Genomic DNA, 11,251 nt, shown 5'->3' on the forward strand with positions numbered 1-11,251 from the left:
CCATGGATCACAATATGGAGGCCATTTCGGAGGTGAGCAGACAGCCACCACGGTCCTCCAATATGGTTTCTATTGGCCCACACTCTATAGAGATTCCCAAGAATTTGTACGTAACTGTGACAGTTGCCAAAGAGCTGGTAATCTGCCCCATGGTTATGCCATGCCTCAACAAGGAATCTTGGAGATTAAGTTGTTCGACGTATGGGGAATTGACTTCATGGGACCTTTCCCACCATCATACTCAAACACTTACATTCTGGTGGCAGTTGACTACGTATCAAAATGGGTAGAGGCCATTGCCACACCCACCAATGATACTAAAACAGTGCTGAAGTTCCTCCAGAAATATATCTTCAGCAGGTTTGGGGTCCCTAGAGTACTAATCAGTGATGGGGCACTCACTTCTGCAACAAACAGCTTTACTCTACCATGGTCCGGTATGGGATTCGCCACAAGGTGGCGACTCCATATCATCCACAGATAAATGGGCAAGCTGAAGTCTCTAACAGAGAACTAAAAAGAATCCTGGAACGGACTGTAAGTACCCGTAGAAAGGATTGGGCACGAAGCTTGGATGATGCTCTGTGGGCTTACAGAACAGCATTCAAGACTCCTATAGGGACCTCTCCATACCAACTTGTGTATGGTAAGGCATGCCACCTGCCCGTGGAACTGGAACATAAAGCCTACTGGGCAACCAGATTCCTAAACTTTGATGCCAAATTAGCTGGAGAAAAAAGATTGCTCCAGCTAAATGAGCTAGAGGAATTCAGATTCACTGCTTTCGAAAATGCCAAGCTTTATAAAGAAAAATAAAAAAAGTGGCATGACAGAAAACTGTCATCTAGAATCTTTGAACCAGGACAAAAGGTTCTGTTGTTTAACTCTAGGCTCAGGCTATTCCCCGGGAAACTGAAGTCCCGGTGGAGGGGACCATATGTGATTACAAATGTATCACCATATGGTTATGTGGAGCTTCAAGATATTGATTCTGATAAGAAGTTCATTGTTAATGGACAGAGAATCAAGCACTATCTTGAAGGCAATGTTGAGCAAGAGTGCTCAAGGCTGAAGCTAGATTAAAAGCTCAGCAAGGTCCAGCTAAAGACAATAAAGAAGCGCTTGCTGGGAGGTAACCCAGCCATGGGGCATCACTTCCTCTAAGCATTTTGCCCTATTCTTGATTTTATTTGTTTATATAAAGTTCACTGATACTAAGGTAAAGAGTCAATTGTATAAGTTCACAGGGCTACAGAAGGATTCTGCACACAAAACAGAGAAAAAGAGCTCACTGGCAAGAAAACGCCAGTAAAAGTCTGTTTTGGGCGTTCAACGCCCAAAAGAAGCATCCACTGGGCGTTGAACGCCAATAAGGATAGCCATCTAGGCATTTAACGCCAGATTTACAGCGTCCTGGGCATTCAGAAAAACGCCCAGTGACAAAGGAGTTCCTGGCGTTCAACGCCAGAAAGAAGCAACAACTGGGCGTTGAACGCCCAGGAGATGCAGCGTTTGGGCGTTGAACGCCCAAAACATGCAGCGTTTGGGCGTTCAAACGCCAGGATGGTGGGGAGGAGGTGAATTCGTTTTTACTTCATATTTTTCATTCTAAATTTAATTTTCATGTTTCAATTCATGATTTCTTGCATAAACATGTTAAGAACCCTGATTTCTAAAATCCCTAATTTCTAAAAACCCTATTTTAAAAATATCAAATGTATCTTAATCCATAAGCACAAATCCTTTTTTCAATCCAATTCAACTCTTTTTCAAAATTTTCAAAACAAATCTATCTCTTTTCATTCAAAAATCTTTTCAACTAATCAATATCTTTTTCAAATCTCCATACTACCTTTTTCAAAAATCCAAATCTATCTTTTTCAAATATCTTTCATATCTCTTCAATTTTAAATTATATCTTTTCTTATCATACTTAAATTTTTCTTAAAAATCATATCTTCTATCTTATCTTCCTCCCTATTTTCGAAAACCCACCCCCTCTCCCTTTAAATATGGGTTCGGCCTCCCTCCCCTCCCATCCACCATTGTACCTAGCTCTCCTTCTCTCCCTCTCCTTTCTTTTCTTTTGCTTGAGGACAAGCAAACCTCTAATTTGGTGTGCTTATCCGTGATCACTAAGATCATGGCTTCTAAAGGAAAACAACCCACTCCAAGAGGCAAGAAAGAAAGCGTTCCAAAACCACCTTGGAATCAAGGGAAGTTCTTAACTAAAGAACATTTTCAGACCATTATTACAAAATAATGGGTCTAAGATCAGTGATCCCGGAAGTTAGATTCGATCTGAAAGAAGACGAATATCCGGAGATCCAGGAGCAAATTCGAATCAGGAACTGGGAGATCCTAGCTAATCCTGAAACGAAAGTGGGAAGGAATATGGTCCAGGAGTTCTATGCTAATATGTGGCATACAGACAGGCAAAGACTATCTGGATCTGCTATCTATGACTATCGGACCTTGGTCAGAGGAAAGATTGTTCATACCCACCCTGACAAGATCAGGGAGATCTTAAAGCTGCCTCAGCTGAAAGATGATCTAGACTCCTTCAATAGGAGAATGATGAGAACAGACAAGGGCCTGGATAAGATTCTAGAGGATATATGTATCCCTGGAGCCAGGTGGACCACCAGCACGAAGGGTGTCTGGTGCACGAAATTGTCATGTCCAGGCTCAAACAATCCCTGGCAACGTGAGCAACTTGGTGCACTGATCTCAATACCTAATTGTCACAACTTCGATACAACTAACCAGCAAGTGCACTGGGTCGTCCAAGTAATACCTTACGTGAGTAAGGGTCGAATCCCACGGAGATTGTTGGTATGAAGCAAGCTATGGTCACCTTGTAAATCTCAGTCAGGCGGATATAAAATAATCATGGAGTTTTCGAATAATAAATAATAAAATAGGGATAGAGATACTTATGTAAATCATTGGTAGGAATTTCAGATAAGCGAATGGAGATGCTTTTCGTTCCTCTGAACCTCTGCTTTTCTGCTATCTTCATCCAATCAGTCTTACTCCTTTCCATGGCTGGCTTTATGTGATACATCACCACTATCAATGGCTACTTTCGGTCATCTCTCGGGAAAATGATCCAATGCACTGTCACGGTACGGCTAATCGTCTGGAGGCATCACCCTTGTCAATGGCTTCATTTTATCCTCTCAGTAAATAATATGCTCACGCACCCTGTCACGGCACGGCTATTCATCTGTCGGTTCTCGATCATGTTGGAATAGGATTTACTATCCTTTTGCGTCTGTCACTAACGCCCTGCAATCGCGAGTTAGGAGCTCGTCACAGTCATTCAATCATTGAATCCTACTCGGAATACCACAGACAAGGTTTAGACCTTTCGGATTCTCTTGAATGCCGCCATCATTCTAGCTTACGCCACGAAGATTCTGGTTAGGAGATCTAAGAGATACTCATTCTAGCTTATTTCATGTAGAACAGAAGTGTTTGTCAGGCACGCGTTCATAAGGGAGAAGGATGATGAGCGTCACACATAATCATCACCTTCATCACGTTCTTGGGTGCGAATAGATATCTTAGAAGCGAAATAAGAAGAATTGAATAGAAAACAGTAGTACTTTGCATTAATCTTTGAGGAACAGCAGAGCTCCACACCTTAATCTATGGAGTGTAGAAACTCTACCGTTGAAAATACATAAGTGAAAGGTCCAGGCATGGCCGAGATGGCCAGCCCCCTAAAACGTGATCAAAGGATCATGAGGTAATCCCCCGATGCCTAATACAGTAGTAAAAGGTCCTATTTATAATAAACTAGTCACTAGGGTTTACATGAGTAAGTAATTGATGCATAAATCCACTTCCGGGGCCCACTTGGTGTGTGTTTGGGCTGAGCTTAAGTGTTCCACGTGCAGAGGCTATTTGTGGAGTTGAACGCCAGTTTCTGTGCCAGTTTGGGCGTTCAACTCTGGTTTTGGATCCTTTTCTGGCGTTGGACGCCAGATTTGGGCAGAAGGCTGGCGTTGAATGCCAGTTTACGTCATCAATTCTCGGCCAAAGTATGGACTATTATCTATTGCTGGAAAGCCCTGGATGTCTACTTTCCAACGCAATTGGAAGCGCGCCATTTCGAGTTCTGTAGCTCCAGAAAATCTATTTTGAGTGCAGGGAGGTCAGAATCCAACAGCATCAGCAGTCCTTCTTCAACCTCTGAATCTGATTTCTGCTCAAGTCCCTCAATTTCAGCCAGAAAATACCTGAAATTACAGAAAAACACACAAACTCATAGTAAAGTCCAGAAATGTGAATTTAACATAAAAACTAATGAAAACATCCCTAAAAGTAACTAGATCCTACTAAAAACATACTAAAAACAATGCCAAAAAGCGTATAAATTATCCGCTCATCACAACACCAAACTTAAATTGTTGCTTGTCCCCAAGCAACTGAAAATCAAAATAGGATAAAAAGAATAGAATATACTATAAATTCCAAACTATCAATGAAACAGAGCTTCAATCATATGAGCGGGACTTATAGCTTTTTGCCTCTTGAATAGTTTTGGCATCTCACTTTATCCATTGAGGTTCAGAATGATTGGCATCTATAGGAACTTCAGATTTCGAATAGTGTTATTGACTCTCTTAGTTCAGTATGATGATTCTTGAACACAGCTTCTTTATGAGTCCTGGCCGTGGCCCTAAGCATTTTGTTTTCCAGTATTACCACCGGATACATAAATGCCACAGACGCATAATTGGGTGAACCTTTTCAGATTGTGACTCAGATTTGCTAAAGTCCCCAATTAGAGGTGTCCAGGGTTCTTAAGCACACTCTTTTTTTTTTTTTGCTTTGGACCTTGACTTTAACCGCTCAGTCTCAAGTTTTCACTTGACACCTACACGCCACAAGCACATGGTTAGGGACAGCTTGGTTTAGCCGCTTAGACCAGGATTTTATTCCTTTAGGCCCTCCTATCCACTGATGCTCAAAGCCTTGGGGTCCTTTTTAATTGCCCTTGCCTTTTGGGTTTAAGGGTTATTGGCTTTTTGCTCTTGCCTCTTGGTTTTAAGAGCTTTGGCTTTTTCTGCTTGCTTTTTCTTTTTCTTTCTATTTTTTTTCGCCTATTTTTTTTTTCTGCAAGCTTTGTTCTTTGCTGCTTTTTCTTGCTACAAGAATCATTTTTATGATTTTTCAGATTATCAAATAACATGTCTCCTAGTCATCATTCTTTCAAGAGCCAACATATTTAACATTCTTAAACAACAACCTCAAAAGACATATGCACTGTTCAAGCATACATTCAGAAAACAAGAAGCATTGTCACCACATCAATATAATTAAACTAAGTTCAAGGATAAATTCGAAACTCATGTACTTCTTGTTCTTTTGAATTAAAACATTTTTCATTTAAGAGAGGTGATGGATTCATAGGACATTTATAACTTTAAGACAAAGTTACTAACTACTAATGATCATGTAATGAAGACACAAACATAGATAAGCACATAACATAGAAAACGAAAAACAGAGAAAGTAAGAACAAGGAATGAGTCCACCTTAGTGATGTCCTTGAGCTCTTCTATGTCTCTTCCTTGTCTTTGCTGCTCCTCCTTCATTGCTTTTAGATCTTCTCTGATTTCATGAAGGATGATGGAGTGCTCTTGATGGTATCCCCTGAGGTATCTCAGGGATCTCTTGATTTGCAGTCAAATGTTTTACCACTGAGCTATAGACCCTTGATGGAAGCTTTTGTCTTCCCTTTCCTCTTTCTAGAGGTTTCTCTGGCCTTAGGTGCCATCAATGGTTATGGAAAAAAACAAAAAGGCTATGCTTTTACCACACCAAACTTAGAATGTTGCTCGCCCTCGAGCAAAAGAAGAAAGAATAGAAGAATAAGAAGAAGATATGGAGGAGATGGATGGAAGTGTGTATTCGGCCATATGGGTGGGATTGGGTGGGAGAGAGATGTTGAATTTTTGAAGGTAGTGGGTGTATGGATGTGAGTGGTAAATGGAAAAAAAGAAGGGATGATCATGAATGGAAAGAGAGATGATGAGGTAGGTGGGGATCCTGTGGGGTCCACAGATCCTGAGGTGTCAAGGCATTTACATCCTTGCACCAATTTAGGCATGTAAAATGCCCTTGCACACAACTCTGGGCGTTCAGCGCCAGGTTGGTGCCCATTTTGGGCGTTCAACGCCCCCTTGCTGCCATTTCTGGCGTTGAACGCCAGAACCATGCTTGTTCTGGGCGTTCAGCGCCAGGATGCTCCCATTCTGGGCGTTCAGCGCCAGAACTATGCTCTGTTCTGGCGTTTGAACGCCAGACAGATGCTCCTCCAGGGTGTGATTTTTCTTCTGCTGTTTTTGATTCCGTTTTCAATTTTTATATTTATTTTGTGACTCCTCATGATCATGAACCTATAAAGACACATAACTAAGAAAAATATAGTTAGATAAATAAACATTGGGTTGCCTCCCAACAAGCGCTTCTTTAATGTCAATAGCTTGACAGTGGGCTCTCATGGAGCCTCACAGATGTGCAGAGCTTTGTTGAGACTCTCCAACACCAAACTTAGAGTTTGGATATGGGAGTTCAACACCAAACTTAGAGTTTGGTTGTGGCCTCCCAACACCAAACTTAAAGTTTGACTGTGGGGGCTCTGGTTGACTCTGCTTGGAGAGAAGCTTTTTCTGCTTCCTCTCCATGGTTGCAGAGGGAGATCCTTGAGTTTTAAACACAAGAGAGTCCTCATTCCATTGAAGGAATATTTCACCTCTGTCAACATCAATCACAGCTCTTGCTGTGGCCAGGAAAGGTCTTCCTAGGATGATGGATTCATCCTCTTCCTTTCCAGTATCCAGGACTATGAAATCAGCAGGGATGTAAAGGCCTTCAACCTTTACTAATACATCTTCTACTTGTCCATAAGCCTATTTTCTTGAGCTGTCTGCCATCTCTAGTGAGATTTTAGCAGCTTGCACCCCATAGATTCCCAGTTTCTCTATTACAGAGAGAGGCATGAGGTTTATTCCTGAACCAAGGTCACACAGAGCCTTAAAGATCATGGTGCCTATGGTACAGGGTATTATGAACTTTCCAGGATCCTGTCTCTTCTGAGGCAATGTCAGTTGATACAGATCACTTAGTTCATTGATGAACAAGGGAGGTTCAACTTCCTAAGTATCAATGCCAAATAATTTGGCATTCAGCTTCATGATTGCACCAAGAAACTTGGCAGTTTGCTCTTCAGTAACATCCTCATTCTCTTCTGAAGAGGAATACTCATCAGGGCTCATGAAGGGTATAAGGAGGTTCAATGGAATCTCTATGGTCTCTAGATGAGCCTCAGAGTCCTTTGGTTCCTCAGAGGGAAGCTCCTTATTGACCACTGGACGTCCCTGAAGGTCTTCCTCCTTGGGATTCACGTCCTCTCCTCTCCTCACAGGTTCGGCCATGGCGCTTATGTCAATGGCCTTGCACTCTCCTTTTGGATTCTCTTCTGTATTGCTTGGGAGAGTACTAGGAGGGATTTCAGTGATCCTTTTACTCAGCTGGCCCACTTGTGCTTCCAGATTTCTAATGGAAGATCTTGTTTCATTCATGAAACTTACAGTGGCCTTAGATAGATCAGAGACTAGATTTGCTAAATTAGAAGCATTTTGTTCAGAGTTCTCTGTCTGTTGCTGAGTTGATGATGGAAAAGGCTTGCTATTGCTAAACCTGTTTCTTCCACCATTATTAAAGCCTTGTTGGGGCTTTTGATCCTTCCATGAGAAATTTGGATGATTTCTCCATGTTGAGTTATAGGTGTTTCCATAAGGTTCACCTAAGTAATTCACCTCTGCTATTGCAGGGTTCTCAGGATCATAGGCTTCTTCTTCAGAAGATGCCTCTTGAGTACTGTTGGATGCAGCTTGCATTCCATTCAGACTCTGAGAGATCATATTGACTTGCTGAGTCAATATTTTGTTCTGAGCCAATATGGCATTCAGAGTATCAACTTCAAGAACTCCCTTCTTCATAGGCGTCCCATTACTCACAGGATTCCTTTCAGAAGTGTACATGAACTGGTTATTAGCAACCATGTCAATGAGTTCTTGAGCTTCTGCAGGCGTTTTCTTTAGGTGAATGGATCCACCTGCAGAAGTGTCCAGTGACATCTTTGATAGCTCAGATAAACCATCATAGAATAAATCCAGGATGGTCCATTCTGAAAGCATGTCAGAAGGACATTTTTTGGTCAACTGTTTGTATCTTTCCCAAGCTTCATAGAGGGATTCACCTTCTTTCTGTCTGAAGGTCTGAACATCAGCTCTAAGCTTGCTCAGCTTTTGAGGAGGAAAGTACTTGGCTAAGAAAGCCGTGACCAGCTTATCCCAAGAGTTCAGGCTGTCTTTGGGTTGAGAATCCAACCATAATCTAGCTCTGTCTCTTACAGCAAAAGGGAAAAGCATGAGCCTGTAGACTTCAGGATCTACTCCATTAGTCTTAACAGTATCACATATCTGCAAGAATTCAGTTAAGAACTGAAAAGGATCTTCAGATGGAAGTCCATGAAACTTGCAGTTCTGCTGCATCAGAGAAACTAATTGAGGTTTCAACTCAAAGTTGTTTGCTCCAATGGCAGGAATGGAGATGCTTCTTCCATGTAAATTGGAATTAGGTGCAGTAAAGTCACCAAGCATCTTCCTTACATTATTATTATTATTTTCGGCTGCCATCTCCTCTGCCTGTTCGAAAATTTCTGAAAGGTTATCTTTGGATTGTTGTATTTTAGCTTCTCTTAATTTTCTCTTCAGAGTCCTTTCAGGTTCTGGATCTGCTTCCACAAGAATGTTCTTATCCTTGCTCCTGCTCATATGACAAAGAAGAAGGCACAGAAAAATAATAATAATAATAGAGATCCTTTATACCACAGTATAGGGATCCCTTTGTGAGTGGAAGAAAAGAGGGGGAGACAAAGAATGTGATGTAAAGGAAGAAACACAACTGTACGGATGGAAGAGATGTGAGATGAGATGTTAGGATATGAATGAATAAATAGAATAGGATGGGGGAGGGATAATTTTCGAAAATTATTTTGAAAAAGAGTTAGTGATTTTTGAAAAATGGTTTTTGAAAAATGTTAGAAATTTTCGAAAAATTTTTTAAAATTTAAAAAATAAAAATAATTAGTTAATAAAAAAGAAATTTTTGAAAAAGAGGGAAGATATTTTCGAAAATTAGAGAGAGAGAGAGTTAGTTAGGTAGTTTTGAAAAAGTTAAGAAACAACCAAAAAGTTAGTTAGTTAGTTGAAACAAATTTGAAAAGATAAGAAGTTAGGAAGTTAGAAAAGATATTTTGAAAAGATATTTTTGAAAAAGATAAGATAAGAAGATATTTTAGAAACTAATTTTGAAAAAGATTTGATTTTTAAAATCTCAATTAATGACTTGATTTATAAGAAATCACAAGATATGATTCTAGAACTTAAAGTTTGAATCTTTCTTAACAAGCAAGTAACAAACTTCAAATTTTTGAATCAAAACATTAATTGTTATGTTATTTTCGAAAATTTGGTCTAAAAATAAGAAAAAGATTTTTGAAAAATATTTTTGGAATTTTCGAAAATAACTAAGAATTTTGAAAAAGATTTGATTTTTGAAAAAGATTTTGAAAAAGATAAGATTTTCAAATTGAAAATTTGATTTGATTCATAAGAAACAACTTGATTTTAAAAATTTTTGAAAAAGTCAATCCAAATTTTCGAATTTGATGAGAGAAAAAGGGAAAGATATATTTTTTTTTATTTTTGAATTTTTATGATGTAAGAGAAAAACACTAAAAAGATGCAATGCATGAAATTTTTAGATCAAAACATGTGATGCATGCAAGAATGCTATGAATGTCAAGATGAACACGAAGAACACTTTGAATGTCAAGATGAACATCATAGACACAATTTTGAAAAATTTTTAATGCAAAGAAAACATGCAAGACACTAAACTTAGAGTTCTTTAATGCTTAGACACTAAGAATTCAAGAATGCATATGATAAACATGAAAAGACACAAAACAAAAAATCATCAAGATCAAACAAGAAGACTTACCAAGAATAACTTGAAGATCATGAAGAACACTATGAATGCATGATATTTTCGAAAAATGCAAGATGCATATGCAAGTGACACCAAACTTATGATATGACTCAAGACTCAAACAAGAAACAGAAAATATTTTTGATTTTTATGGTTTTCTGATTTTTTTGGATTTTTATTTTATATTTTTCGCATATTAAAAGGAAAAATAAGGATTCCAAAATTTTTAATATGAATTCCAGGAATCTTGCCATGTTAGTCTAAAGCTTCAGTCTAGGAATTAGACATGGCTCACTAGCCAGCCAAGCTTTCAAAGAAAGCTCCAGTCCAAAACACTAGACATGGCCAATGGCCAGCCAAGCTTCAGCATTTAACACCAAAGTATATTGATCTTGATAACAAATTGCTGCTCATCATTTATCAAGTATGTAACTTACCTCTGATGGTTTGGAAGCCTCAGTCCAAAAGAATTTAGACATGGCTTTACAGCCAGCCAGGCTTCACATGCTTCATGAAACACTAGAATTCATTCTTAAAAATCTTGAATAAAATTTTTGAAAACATTTTTATTTTTTTTTTCGAAAACAGATGAGAGATTTTTGAAAATATTTTTGAAAGATTTTTTTGAAAACAAAACGAAAAGAAAATTACCTAATCTGAGCAACAAGATGAGCCGTCAGTTGTCCAAACTCGAACAATCCCCGGCAACGGCGCCAAAAACTTGGTGCACGAAATTGTGATGTCCAGGCTCAAACAATCCCTGGCAACGTGAGCAACTTGGTGCGCTGATCTCAATACCTAATTGTCACAACTTCGATACAACTAACCAGCAAGTGCACTGGGTCGTCCAAGTAATACCTTACGTGAGTAAGGGTCGAATCCCACGGAGATTGTTGGTATGAAGCAAGCTATGGTCACCTTGTAAATCTCAATCAGGCGGATATAAAATAATCATGGAATTTTCGAATAATAAATAATAAAATAGGGATAGAGATACTTATGTAAATCATTGGTAGGAATTTCAGATAAGCGAATGGAGATGCTTTTCGTTCCTCTGAACCTCTGCTTTCCTGCTATCTTCATCCAATCAGTCTTACTCCTTTCCATGGCTGGCTTTATGTGATACATCACCACTGTCAATGGCTACTTTCGGTCATCTCTCGGGAAAATGATTCAA

General features: G+C 39.2%; 1 non-coding gene across 1 annotated transcript; it reads left to right on the top strand.

Annotated features, from left to right (window-relative positions):
* The first annotated feature begins 8,210 nt into the window (after positions 1 to 8,210).
* On the top strand, positions 8,211 to 8,318 carry LOC112738527 (small nucleolar RNA R71). The gene has a single exon (XR_003169484.1). It is a non-coding gene; the product is annotated as a small nucleolar RNA R71 (small nucleolar RNA).
* Positions 8,319 to 11,251: the final 2,933 nt, after the last annotated feature.

The sequence above is a fragment of the Arachis hypogaea genome, chromosome 13 (assembly GCF_003086295.3).
Source record: "Arachis hypogaea cultivar Tifrunner chromosome 13, arahy.Tifrunner.gnm2.J5K5, whole genome shotgun sequence".
Classification (NCBI taxonomy): domain Eukaryota; kingdom Viridiplantae; phylum Streptophyta; class Magnoliopsida; order Fabales; family Fabaceae; genus Arachis; species Arachis hypogaea.